Genomic DNA, 14,931 nt, shown 5'->3' with positions numbered 1-14,931 from the left:
TGTGGACCAGCATGAAGATTTAGCCAGGTTACTTGGTGAGTTCAGCATCAGCAGTGGCCAGACCACGGAGAGCATCGCTGCTGCTTAGGAGCTGAGAGAGGGCAGAGATCAGCAGGGAACTGCTGCAAATACTTCCCAAGGGGACAGGTTGGTTAAATAGACCGAAATAGGAAATCCCAAACTCATCTGCTGAATCATATCTGCCAGCGTGGCAGAGCACAGCAGGCCAACTCTCCCTTCCCTCCTTAGGCCAGATTAAAAAAGTGTCTTGAGGCATTTTTGCCCGTCCTTGCAATGTGCTGTGAGGCATCTTTGGCCTTCCAGCAAGAAGAAGGAAAAGTCCCGCCTCCTAAGCATCAACTCCTGTTCCATTTCAGCTTTGCTCTACCAGAAAAGCTCAAACAGGGGGCAATCAGCTTGCCCATCTATGTACCTAGCCTGCCCACTTTCAAGGCTATTCAAGACCGAAAAACAACATAGGGAAACAGACGAAATCTCATACCTCACTCCCAGAGAGAGGCAACGGGACAGGGGAAAGTGCACAGCCGGAGTGGGGGCTCCTCCGAAGAGGCTGCCCTTTCATCTGGGCCTCTCAAAGCAACCGAGCCTGCCTCGAGGGCGAAGCTATCCCGCCACGCTCCTCTAGGGGGCAGGCGCATATGCTGCCAAGCCCTGAAGAGATGAAGATGTAGCGGGGACAGACACAATCCCCAGCCAGGCAGGCGAACGCGGTTGGGTCGGAGCCAGTGGTGGGATCCAAAAATTTTAATAACAGGTTCTGATGGTGGTGGGATTCAAACAGTGGCACCACCACACACACGCACCTCCAGTCCCTATTGGGCAGGGAGGTTGCTTTAGTAACCCCTTCTCGGCACTCAGAAAAAATTACTAACCACTTCTAGAGAAGTGGTGAGAAATGGTTGGATCCCACCTCTGGTTGGAGCCCCATGCCTCTTGGTCGCTAGGGGGCTCAGCGGATAAAGCCAAAGAGTGGGGGCTTTAACATGGGGGGGGGCGTCGGAAAGAACTCCTGTGGAGATCCAAAAACTGGCAGTGAAGTTTCTTCACCACTGAACCCAAGGATGGAGCTGGATTGGGTAAGAGTCAGCCTTCTTTAGAAATGCTGAGGGCTTTTTTTGCTGGACAATTCGGAGCATTCTAGGGATGATCCCTGAAACTCCTAAAAGCTGGTCAGAGCTTCACATTCAGCCTGTGAGTCCACAAGGCAGGGGCAGCTCTCACTGTCTCCTGTCCAGGAGACGTCTAGACTGCTGCAAACAGATGCCAGCTCAGCCGAGGACTTGTCATGATGCTCTGCTGCTCCCAAGTTGAAGGGAGCAGTTTGGGTCTAGGGCTGGTTGTAGCATAGGCCTGGTCCAGACCACCACCAGCCCCTGCCCCAAAAGTAATGGAAATAATCTTTTCTGGGTTGTGTAAAAAAACGAAGACAGCATTTTAGTGTGAAGTAATGGATATTGTGTTGAACTTGGGCTGCTGGAGACCTGAGTTGAAATCACAATTCACACCGTGCCCTGGTGTGAAGTCACTGTCTCCCAGCCTAAACTGAGAAATAAAATGGGATCAATCCATTGGTACCACCCCAAGTTCTTTAGGACAGATAAGCTTGAAGGTATTGTTGATAGTCTTGGTAGCAAAGAGGAGGGGGGAGCCGAGGGTCTCCGTATGAGACAGCTGTGGAAACAGAACATGAAGAATATTCTGTCAGTCAAGGGCACTGAAGTAACTAAAAAGTGAGTGTTGATGGGTGGTTAGAGCAACCAAACCTGGCTGAGAAGAATGGTGTTCAAATCCCCACTCAGTTCCTCCAGTCACGTTTTCTCCCGGTCTTCTGTGGATAAAATGATCTCTGTGTTGCCAAACTACCACCAAATTGGAGGGGGGGGGGTGCAGAACATTTTTAGACAAATGAAACCAGTGCTTGCAAACGAGCTCTCATTTTTTTTGTTTCATGGTCCCTTGAATGTACTTAACCAGCTCATTTGCCAGTTGATGCTCTTACCCCATGCTCAGTACGTATCCATTTTGCTCAAGCTGAACACAACAGATATTAATTTACTCACATCCAGCAATTGCCTCCCCCCCCCCCAACTGTCAGCATTTTCCTGTTCAGTCCTTCAATTGCCTGTTTATTTAAAGGAATGGACCCACCTTTCCCCAGTGGAAGGGTGACTCCCGTGAGGTTAGTGAGAAATTAGAAATAATTTAATTTCCGTCTCTTGACAGGTTCTCTGAGCTGAAAAGCCTCTTGTCAGGCAGCAAATCCATCTTGCTGTAGACTTACATCAAATTTCATTCACTAATTAGAAAGTCTTGCTCCCCCTCCCCGCTTTCCCAAGTGCAGGCAGTCCTCTTGCCTGCCTGCCTGCCCCCTGCCCCCTCCTCGTGGCAAACCCGGCACCATTATGAAAATAAATTGTTCCATTAGCTGCATGGTTGCTGCAGTTGGGTCCTTGATGCTCTGAGTTATTATCTGGGGAGGGTGGGCATTTGATTAAGACAAATGATTTATTAAGAAAAAGGGCACTGATTAGATTTGACTGCCTCCCCCCCCCTAACTCACCCAAGTAGGCTGTCAGCCAATTCCAACTGTGCCCTCCCCTCTGCTCCCCAAGGAGTCATCCACTGGAAGGTCACCAGAAGAGGGTTGCTGTTAGCACCACAAGCCTGAAACATATTAGCTGCATGCCATACATCACAGTAGGAGTTACCTGTTGACTCAGCCAGGTGGGCCTCAAAGCAGGATCAAGCTGGTAATTTAGTTTTTAACCACAACATTTCACCCTTAACAATTCTGATGATTGTGGCTCTCACTGAGAACATCACCTTCTGACACCTGTCATTCATTCAAACAGGTGGGATACCAACCATCACAGGTGTTTAGAAAGCTCCATTTTAACCCATTGATTGCTGTAACAAGAGGAGAGTACTATGTTAACATCTGGGTTGTTGCAATGCTAAATTTGTATTCCAGAATAGATATGAGACTTCCACAGTGGATTAATATTTCAGCTATGTTCCTCTGATAACTGGGGGCGAGGGGAAGCAGAGACGGGGAAAAGGATTAATTCTGCTTATCGTGTCTTACACTGCACCTTCCTTGATTAGATCTGATTTTATGTTACTCCTACTCTGCACATCTTCAACAGTCAAGAATGGTCCTCACTTACTCTGAGTGGATTGATCACTCTGTTGATTGATTCTTGTTTTAAATTGGCCTCTCTAACATCTCCGCCCTCCTGCCTTTCTGTTGCCAGTTACTTTAAGTGTAAATATATCTGTTATGGATGTACTCTTCATGTATGTGATGAAGTGAACTCTGGCTCAGGAAAGCGTATGCTGGAGGAAGTTTTATTAGCTTTTAAGGTACCACTACACTTTGGTTAACTTTAATCTCATATAAGCAATTAGTTGTTTTCTGCTGCTTGAGCAAAACTGTCAAGGGAGTGTCCTAAATGTATGTTAAAGTCCTCACCAGTCAGAACTGTGCTGCATCAAGAAGGCGACAGGAAACTGATGGGGGTTGGGGTGGAGAGAGGGGGAGACCATCCTCCTGTTTGAATGGGGCTGTCCATGGTACTAGCCAAAGCATGACTGTGCAGTATCTCAGCTGTGGCCAGATAGCTGAGCAAGAAACAGGAAGTTGCTCAAAGTGGGGCAGCGATATTAGACAGGATCAGGTGCAAAGGACTGAGGACTTGTGCCTGAAATACTGTGGCATGTGAAGAAGCCCACTCCTCCCCCTGCCCTCCACGAGCGAGAAAGAGCAGCAGAAAGGTTCCGGGCCTCAGCAGGTGGAAAGCAGGACTGAGTTACCAACTTCAAAAGGGGGCGGGGGGGGGGGGGAAAATTTGACTGCAATTACAATTGATCTCCAGACTACAGAGATCAGTTCCCTAGCAGGAAACAGCCACTTTGGAGTGTGGACTTTATGGTATATCATCGGGGTCTAGGTCGAATCCTACCTTCTAGAGTGGCTATAGTTGGTGGCTGATTTCTTCTATGACATACTGTGGACAGTAGAAGAAATTTGTAAAGACTAAAGGCCATAGTCCAGTTGGTTTGAGTCCTGCTACTAGTCTTCAGAGTGGGTTTCCTCTTTAACACTGAGAACTACTTGAAAAAAGATTCAAGAGGGTTTTTCCCCCCAGTTAAGTAGAGAACAGTCAGTTATGCCAGCCCAGATATTTAGGATAATAAATAGAGAACACATGCAAAAGACGTCTGCAAGTGACATAAGAGAAAAAGTGAAGGGTGATTCGAGACACCACGTTTAAATTAAAAACTTGAATTTGGTAGTAAGAAGTGACATAAGGAGGAGATGGAAGAGCTGACTTTTGACTTGGACATGACATCACATCCCTGCTGAGCCCCCCCCCCTTTCCAAACTCCCCCTCCCCAGGCACCACCCCCCAACAAATATCCAGGAATTTCCCAAAAAACAATTGGCAACTCTACCAAAGTTTGGCTCACAGTGTGTGGGTGGGTGTGTGAATGGGTGGGTGGGTGTGTTGGGGGGCAGGAAGTATAGTGTAATGTATTTGATAGCTCTGTGGGGTCAATAGGAGGAGTTCCAATAACCCCAGCTAGCTAGATGTAGTTGCAAATAGCTGGATTCCAATTATTACCAAGCATCAACCTACTATGTTTGCTAACCGAGCCCTACGGATTTGAAAACAGAACTAACTTACACACCTCCATTCCCTTCAGTCTTCTTTTCTACCCAAGCCATCATTTCTAGCTAGCACAAAAGCATCAGCATTGTGCTCCCTAACCAATGCCAATTAAGTCATTCATGTGCTGCTGGCAGCAGCGGTGGCAGAAGTTCCCTCTCCTTTCTCAGCAGTCTAAAATCCATTTGGTGGAACCCAATTGAGCAGTATGCAAATTTGCCAGAGGCTTCAGCCTTCCTTGGTGATCCCTGGGGTGTATTAACACGCCGACCCTGCCAAGCTCAGCCCAAGTGTAGGAGAAGGCCTGTCCCCGCCTGCTTTCTCTCAGGAGGTTGTGGTGTGAGCAGAAGGCAAGGTGATTTCATCCCAGAGAGAACAGGGCCAAGGAACAGAAATTTAAAAGGATAAGTCTTTGGCATGGTCTATACTTGCAGCAGAATGAGGTAGTAAAATGTACCACTTCCTGCTGGAGAGGGGGGAAATTCCAAGGGAGGGAGGTTGTAATGGTCTTTACATACAATACCCCCTGTAAGTTTTTGTTCTAGCATGAGACACCATCTTGGATCCTCCCTCATATGTTTTTATTTTAAAGGAGCTTAACAGGGAGATATTCTCAAGCAGCCTGCTCCTTGTTGTGCTGCTAGTTCTCTGTGTGCAGGAAGTATGTGTTGGTGGCTGATTATCAAATTGGGTAGCATAAAAAAAAGAGATTCCCCATCCACAGCCTGAGATGGTACCGTCACCTTTCTTCTTCCAAAGTCTACACCCCACCCCCAATTCCTGCTGCATTTTACTACATATATATGCCAAGCCTTTGTGGTTCAGACTGGCACATTCACATCTTTCGGTTGATAAGGAAACTATGACATGCTTTGAGATAAGCCAGCCACAAGAGTTAGTACTAACAATGAGACAAAGTCAGAGCCCCTCAAACTCCCAAGTGGAAGCTAGGAACAGACATACAAAAGGGGTTTCATGTGTGCATTAGCTAGATGAGAGCAGGTTCAACAGAGACTTGCACAAATTGAATCAGTGTCTGCATAAGAGAAACAGAGGGAGACCTATTCAGCCTTTTCTTAACTATACAATCATAATTCTCAGTTCGCATCTTCTGCCTCAAATCATGGATATTTAAATTCTTGACCAATTCATTCCAGTGTTGATGTGCTTTGGAATATGCTCCATGCATTTTTACCTAAATGGTTATGAGACTGGTAATTGTACCAGACCCTGTGTTTTCCAGATTCCCTGTTGATGTGTATATTTTTGTGCTCTAAAAGAGGCAGAGTTTTGGTCCAGACCAAGGGTCAGTTACTACTAGAACTACTGGATCTGAACTTTATAGTCATGTGATTTGTCAGTTAATATTCCTAACTTCAAAATGCATTGGGGTCTACCAATAGAGATTTACCATAACAGAATGACTGGGTCACTCTTGCATTTAGCCCTTCGTATGTTAGTGTGATGCTAATTGCATTCCTGCTTATCTAAATATTTAAATATCCAGATTTTAGATGTCATTTGGGCATTGTAATAAAGTTGTACTCTGCTGTTTTATTAACTGTGTCAAAGTATATGACACCGCATGGCACAGAGTGGTAAGCTGCAGTACTGCTGTTCAAGCTCTGCTCATGCCCTGAGTTCAATCCCTACAGAAGTCAGTTTCAGGTAGCTGGCTCAAGGTTGACTCAGCTTTCCCTCCTTACGAGCTGTAAAATGAGTACCCAGCTTGCTGGGAGTAAAGTATAGATGACAGCAGAAGGCAATGGCAAACTACACTGTAAACAAAGTTTGCCTAGTCTGTGATGTCACCCTATGGATCAGTAATGACCTATGCAGTAATGTTTGCATAGGGGACTACCATTACTTATTTGTTGAAGCATATGCAGTTGGACTTTTGCAACATGAATGCCTCTCTTCACAAAAATATACAAGCAAGGCCTGGCTCCAGGTATGGTTTGATTATAAGCTCCCTCAAGCAGGTCTCTGGGGAAGTGGTAGATACATTTTTCAAACAAATGAATTAAAGAAATAAAATTCAGCAAGGACCCAAAGCACGGCTTTTGGGTAAGCTGGCCCTCAGTTTTAATACCCCCCCTTTCTAGAGTCTACCAAAGCCCAACCACATTGAACTTCCCAAAATCAGCGGATATCTTTTTGTTTAGAATAGAGGAACTTTTGGTCAGGCTTAAGTTGAAGTTTTCTGATGCTGCTAAGGTTTATTGCTGAGTACTCCCTCTCTCTCTCTGTATCTCAAATGTAGTCAACAAGCAAGAAAATGTTAGCACCCACACATTGTTACATAATGTGCCATCACTGTGCTACATCTGTCTGCCCCTGGATTGTCCACAGATCGAAAATCTTAGTTCCAAATGATTGCTATCATACAACAGAAGGGCACCATCTAACAACATATTGGTGCAGTGGCCTTAGAGGCAGGTCTCACAGGTTCATGCTCAGATACTGATCAGCATGGCTCTTCTTGGAAGCCGTCCCTCGTTCAAGAGTGCCCAAGCTGTGTTGAAAGAGGTGAGCCAGGCACTTCTGAAAACTGGGTTAGACTCTACATGCTTTGTGTATTTATTTTTAATTTATTTTTATATTTATACCCCACCCTACCCCCCAAAGGGCTCAGGCCGGCTTACAATGGCATAAAGCCTCAAATCATACACATAGAAGGTCTCTTCTGAAAACCGGGTAAAGTTCTACATGCTTTGCATATAGGAAGTCACAGATTCTGTGCCCGGAGGCTCCAGTTGGATTGCTGATAATACGATCGGAAAAGACCCTTCTCTCCTTGAGATCTGGAAACCCAGCGCCAGTCGGAATGAAATGACTCGGTGCATCAGGGGTTTGTCTTGAGGTTAAAATTGTTATGTGTCTGTTCATAAGGCATCAGCACAGTGGCATTCTTTGCCACCAGTTTCGTTCCTCCATCTGCCCTCTTGAATGCCTGGAGCTCCCATTGTCTGCCCCTTTCGATTTTCAAAACTGTTTTTCAGAGGAAACAGTCCTCTTCTTGTTCCCTCTTCATCTTGTGTCTCAGTCAGCCTACAATGATCAGTTTGGGGTTAACGCCAAGGGCCAGGGAATACTTGATCAAATAAAGGGGCTGAAATGACAGCAGGACAGAAGGGAATGGGAGACGCCCCCTTGTTAACAACTCAGAGCTAATGAACCCTTTCTTATGGCTTCAATGGGCATAGACCCCCACATCCTCTGCAGAATTGGGGGGCGGGGAGGACCAGTGAAAATAAAATGGGAGCCAGCAGAGCAGGAGGAGCCAAAGATCATCAGGGCCCAATGAAGGAGTGATGGCTATCCCAGATGGGACCAGAAGGTCCTGTCCCCACAGCTGCCGGTTCTTAGCCATGCCATTGACATGGAAATGAAGACAAATTGATGGAGACATTTCCATTGTGGCAGGTCGTGGCAGGACCAGCCCACCCATCCTGCCACCCACTGCCAGCCTCATCCATCATCATCCTGACCACAGCTGCCTGTGGAAACTCCTTGCTCTGGATCACAACATCAGGCCCCAGCTAATGAGATGAAACTGGCTATCAATGGCTCTTAATAGAGTGGAGCAGCTCCCACACGCCAGCCTTGTTTTGTGCAGTTTAGGTACCCAGTGTTTTCATTTCTGGCGGTGGCACCATTCTCTGAAGATAGCTCTAAATGCATTCCCAGCAAAAGCAACAGAAAAGAACCAACACTTGTTTCTGGGATGTTCTTTGTGGCAGTACAGAGCCTGTAGCGCAAAGCATTGCTGATCAGACTGCAGTTTAAGCAGGTTTGTGTGTTGGAGACTCAGAGCACTAGGAGGGTGAGACTTCCATTGTTTCCTTTGGTGCTCCTAGGTAAGCCTGTGCAGCTTATGAACTGCCAAAGGAATGCAGATCACCAGCCATGTTGAGAGAGTGGCCTGTGTTACTATTTCCACAGTCCCAGGCAAGTAAGGGAGGGTTGCATTAAACCAGGTGGACTGCAAGTCACGCAGGCCCCTGTTATGCTTGAGAAATAAGACCCTCTGGGCCAGATGTGACAGTTCATTTGAGCATAGACTCTCCTTTCTCTCAGAAAAGGCAATTGTCTCACCAGCCCTTTTGCAAGATTCTTGCTTGCTGCCCTCACTCTGTCCCATTCCAGGTGACTGATGCACATCTGCAAGTGAGGTCCCCCATCTCCTGGACAATCCCAGCAGGCAGCGCTGCTGCAATCACCCCTATTAATCAGAGCTGCTGCTCCCCCCCACCCCCCACCCCCCACCCCCCACCCCCCACCCCCACACTGCTAACTGACTCTGAACAAACTCCTCTTGCCTGCCTTACCCTGCTAAGCCCTGGAGGCTCATTCCTGCCTCTCTGTAATGAGAAGCTAATTAAATTAGGCAAACACTTCCAGCGGCCTCTAAATCACTAGAGGTCAGCACTCTGGATTGTGCGGGTGTGTGCCAAGCTGTCAACAGAGCAGAGGAAGATCTAGGCAATGCTCAGTGCAAAGTATGGAAGACTTGGAATTAAGCAGTGATGGGTGTTTTGTATAGAGAGCCGACTTCGTGCTCATGGACCACTTCACAGTTACAGCATAAGGCTTTGTCCGGTAGGAATTAACATGAACCCCACAAGCAGATCTTCAACCCCATTAATCAATTACAAACACAGTTTTATGCCCCAAGCAATTCAAGAAGGATACAGCTTTTTGAGGGGGGAATATACAGCCTCACTGTTCCTTCAAACTGTTCATTAAGCAGAAAAGAACAAAAGTGAATTCTTAGGAAACAAAGATTATTTGCTAATTAACACCAGTGAAGTTCTGCCTCTCTGTGTGACCTGCAGAAGAGGCAAGGGGAAATCAGAAACAGAGACTTCTCTGTGATGTCACCGTGCCTGTCCCTTGAAGCTGGCCTGGAAACTTCCTTATGGGACCAGGGCAAAACAATTCTTTTTGCCCAAGCTTTTAATTAACAACAAAGAGAGAGATCTTCTTTAGCTGTTTTAGGGTATCCTTCTAGTTCAAGAATTGTTGATTGATTTTTTAAACAGACTGCTCAATTGATGTTTTGTGCTGTTTTACACCACTGGCTGGTTTTTAATGGTTTCTTTTTTAATACTGATAATTTATGTAGTTGTGTTTATGATTTTAGGGAGTTATTTTTACTTGTGAGATGACTCAAACAGGTGGGCGTATAATTGTCCATAATTAATAGATTTTTAAAAAATCACATTAGGCAGAGAGTGGTTCATCACATCTGCTCTTCGTGTATGTATCAAACTGAAATTGCCAGACACAGATTATCCTCTGAAGATGCCAGCCACAGATGCAGGTGAAACGTCAGGAGAAAATGCTACTAGAACACATCTATACAGCCAGGAAACCACACAACACCCTATGTATCAAACTGTTTTGGGACAGATAAAAGGCAAACGTTTCCTGTAAGAAGCCAAGGGCTCTATTCAAACCTTGGTCTCCTACTCAACAATGGAGAATCTCACTGAATACCAGAGTTCTTGGACGCTTAATTTACTTCATTTATATTCTCCCCTTTCTTCCAAATGGGGGCCCAAAGTGGATTGCAACGTTTCCCCTTTCATCCATTTTATCCTCACAACAATTCTGTGAAGAAGTTTAGGCTGAGAGAGAGACAGACTGTCCTAAGGTCACCCAGAGAGCTTCTGTGGTTGGCTGGAGATCTGGACCTAGATTTCCCAGATCTTAGTCCAAAACTCTTAACCATGACACTTCTTTAGAGACCGCTGGCCCTGTGCTGTACCCATCCAGCTTGGGAGTGTTTGTTGGCTGCTTAAAATAAAAAATCAAATTGCTGCAGAACATCAACGGCCCCTTTCTTTCCTTCATCAATGCCCACCTGGCTGTTTCACTCCCTTTGTTTTTTGCACTGTCTTAAACTATAGTTCTGGGTCACGGGCTCCCTCTGTCTCTGGTGCTGCAGGACATATGTGCAGTTTGTCTGGGGTTTCTTCTGTTTTTTTTTTAATGTGTTGCATAGACCATGTCCACACCCCTCAGCAGTCCCCACTGCAGCACGGTCACTTCCAGAGAGAGGGGATATCACCCTCATGGCTTGCTTTTCAACTGATGAGCTGGTGCAGTTACCCAGTCACTATACTTGATTTGTAAGAAAAGGAAGGTTTCAGAAAGCCTGAAAAATCTCCCCAAGTTCCTGTCTTTCCTTGGGGCTTGTTTGCAGAGTGATTTGCCTTGTGGATGTTTCTATCATATTCCATTATGAAATCATATCCCTCAATACTAGGGATATCGATAGGAGTATAGTGTCAAGATGGAGGGATGGAATTGTACCTCTCTATTCTGCATTGGTTATACCTCACCTGGAATATTGTGTACAGTTCTGGGCACTGCAATTCAAGAAGGATACTGACACGCTGGAATGGGTCCAGAGGAGGGCAACAAAAATGGTAAAAGGTCTGGAGTCCATCCCCTACAAAGAGAGGCTTAGGGAGCTGGGGACGTTTAGTCTGGAGAAGCAAAGGTTAAGGGGGGACACAATAGCTATGTTTAAATATTTGAAGGGATGCCATGTTGAAGAGGGAGCAAGCTTGTTTTCTGCTGCCTCAGAGACTAGGGGCGATTCCGCACATGAGTAAAATAGGTTCGACCCAGTTCCCTGAGAAGGGTACTAACCTAGGTCGAAGCCATTGTTGTTCCCCACTGCAACCAGCTTGATCCCAGCTCAGAGGGCGGAATCATCCTGTAACTCTTCGCCGCTCCGTTCCAATTGGCTACTGTTCTACGGCCATGTTCCGTCTATCCCCACACACGTTATTTAAAAAACTGCCACAGGAATGGAGGGACGAAGGTGGCGTTTTTTGATTGGCCAGCTGTATGCATGACCAAAACACTCAGCTGTGATTGGCTGAATGGGGGACTCCTGGCACCAGAGATTTCGCACTTTACTGGAATCGAGCTGAGTTCGAGCTTGGTTCCCTGAAAAAGCAGTAGTTTCCAACTGGAGTCGGAAATTTGACCGTTACACGGGGCAAAGCTGGTACAAAACCACATTGATCCCAGTGGTTGTGTGGAGCACTTAGGTCGAACGCAGCTCGAACTTAGGTTGATAACGCAAGTGCGGAATCGACCTAGGACACAGAGTAATGGATTCAAGGTGAAGGAAAAGAGATTTCACCTAAACACTAGGAATAACTTCCTGGCAGTAAGGGCTGTTCGACAGTGGAATTCACTACCTTGGAGAGTGGTGGAGTCTCCTTCTTTGGAGGTTTTTTAACAGAGGCTGGATGAACATATGTCAGGAGTGCTTTGATTGTGTGTTCCTGCATTGCAGGGAGTTGGACTTGATGACCCTTCTGGTCTCTTCCAAATCTATGATTCTACTATTTCCCTACTATGCATGCATTGTGGGTAGAGTTTAGTGAGTGAAGTAGGAGCTCTGGGGTCAAATACCACAATGTGAGGCACTCAGAGGGATGACAGTGCCGTCAGTGTCACACTCCCAATCTCTCATTTACCTGTTGTTGACTCTGGATTTTCTGGCAGTGAGTCATGATCAATATCTCTTACTCTGGAGCAGGAATATAATTAGCACTCCAGAATGGGACATTCATTCACAAAAGATTCTGCTACTCTGACCCCCAAAGTCTTCAAATCCATTCACACATCATGCTTCAGGACAGATGGGCTCTCTCTGCCCCTTCCAGGTGTTCTACTTTAGCCAGTTATGCGGGAGGTGAGCATAGCATAAGCCTTCATGGCAGCATGAACAGAAGGGCCCAGTGACCTGACTGGAAGTGACAAATGCCTTTCCTTGGGAGAATCTGCTAATATGCAGCACCCTCTGCTGGCGTTTTGAGGAATGGTCAGGATCCAGGGAATGAAAATGCAGAATGAGAAGGCAGATGCATCTGGTCCTTTTAATATATTTGGCATTCTTTTGATTTCTTCTAGTGTACCACTCGCCAGGCCTTTTCTTTCAGAGGCTCCCCATTTTGCCACCATTGTATAGCCTTCATATTGCAGCTGTGCTCCAAACAATTTAGCTGTTCAAATGATGGATGGGGGTAATGAGAAGGCAGCTCCACTTTTGCATCTTCAACATTTGGAAAATATTGTAATTTTTAAAACCAGCCGTAAAATATTCGATGTTTTTGGTTAACATAATAATAATAATGCAGGTGAAACTGAATCTGAAGTAGTTGCATTAGAATTCAGTACTGCCCAATTGGAAAATACTCTAAATGACTCATTAGAGAGATATTTTTCTTCAGACCTTCATTTGGTTGACATCAGTTCATATGTATTAGAATTTGTGTGGGTGTTGAATTTAAAAATTGGTTTTTGTTATGGTTTGGTTGACAATATTGTCTCCTTCTGCTATGAAAATATTTAATTGGAAACCATTGGTTGAGAGAAGTTTACAGTTGTAATTATATAGAGAGATAAAAGAATCTAGAGTTGGGGAGAACCATCCTATAAAAAATTCTGATTCCCCTACAGGCCATTCAATTTACACATAGTTATGTTATAATTAAATTAATCTTACAAATGTTTTGTCTAACTTTAGTAAGAATTAGACAGATAATTAAATTATTTACTTCTGTAAATTATACTTGAATGGCCTGAGGGGAAGTCACTGCTCACATATGTGGGTGGTGATTCTCTTGCTCGTCTTAAAACGTGGTCACATGAGGAGGAGGTCCGGTGGTCCAACCCCCTGCTTAATGCAAGATACCCAAAGCTGGAGATTTCTCAACAGATGACTGTCCAGCATTTGTCAGTAGCACAGTATTAAGTCTGCATGCTTAAACAGTGTGACAGCGAACTGAAGAGATTAACTGCAAGAACTGTTTGGCAGAAATCAGACCTTTTGATAAGGGTTCATCTATTGAGATATTCTCACTAGAAAAACTTAGGAAACATCTGAGGTTTTTGACGTCTCAGCTTGAGTAGAAAAATATTAATTTCTAACAATGGTTTTTCATAAAGTTACAATTTTCTTTAAAGGTGAATTCATGTACATACTTCATAATGAATATTTATCTTTTTAGAGTAGAAATGAAACTGTTTCTTAAGAGAGCTGTGCTGATTCTAACCTAATTATGTCTTTTCATAATCCTAACCACTAGGTGACACCATTGTGCTTCTAAGGGTTGACAACATAAGAACATAAGAACATAAGAACAAGCCAGCTGGATCAGACCAAAGTCCATCTAGTCCAGCTCTCTGCTACTCGCAGTGGCCCACCAGGTGCCTTTGGGAGCTCACATGTAGGATGTGAACGCCTTCTCAAGTGCTCAGTTGCTCCCCGATCACCTGAGATTCGTTAAGGGCATTTGGCAATCTCAGATCAAGGAGGATCAAGATTGGTAGCCATAAATCGACTTCTCCTCCATAAATCTGTCCAAGCCTCTTTTAAAGCTATCCAGGTTAGTGGCCATCACCACCTCCTGTGGCAGCATATTCCAAACACCAATCACACGTTGCGTGAAAAAATGTTTCCTTTTATTAGTCCTAATTCTTCCCCCCAGCATTTTCAATGTATGCCCCCTGGTTCTAGTATTGTGAGAAAGAGAGAAAAATTTCTCTCTGTCAACATTTTCTACCCCATGCATAATTTTGTAGACTTCAATCATATCCCCCCTCAGCCGCCTCCTCTCCAAACTAAAGAGTCCCAAACGCTGCAGCCTCTCCTCATAGGGAAGGTGCTCCAGTCCCTCAATCATCCTTGTTGCCCTTCTCTGCACTTTTTCTATCTCCTCAACATGGTTCCCAGTTATGCATAGCAGCCATATCTCTCTATGCCAAGTTAAGGAGAGGCTAGGCTCAGTAGCTGGATGGGGAGGCTCTCAATTGTTGTACTCTGGCTGTAGAGAGGAGTAACTTGGTTGGACACAAACCTAAAAAGGAGCCTTTATTATTATTTTATGAAATCACACCGTCGGGTTTTCAGCCAGTGTTGGCCTCCATACACATTGGATTCTTCCCAAGATTCTAGGACCATGGTGGCAAACCTTTGGCACTCCAGATGTTATGGACTACAATTCCCATCAGCCCCTGCCAATTGGCCATGCTGGCAGGGGCTGATGGGAATTGTAGTCCATAACATCTGGAGTGCCAAAGGTTCGCCACCACTGTTCTAGGATGTTGTAATGTATTATTATTATTATTATTATTATTATTATTATTATTATTATTATTATTATTATGTATTAGTAGTAGTAGCAGTAGCAGTAGTAGCAGCAGCAGT

Source organism: Sphaerodactylus townsendi, linkage group LG02, assembly GCF_021028975.2.
Source record: "Sphaerodactylus townsendi isolate TG3544 linkage group LG02, MPM_Stown_v2.3, whole genome shotgun sequence".
NCBI lineage: Eukaryota > Metazoa > Chordata > Lepidosauria > Squamata > Sphaerodactylidae > Sphaerodactylus > Sphaerodactylus townsendi.
The sequence above is the reverse complement of the archived record's forward strand: the minus strand, read 5'-3'. Positions refer to the sequence as shown.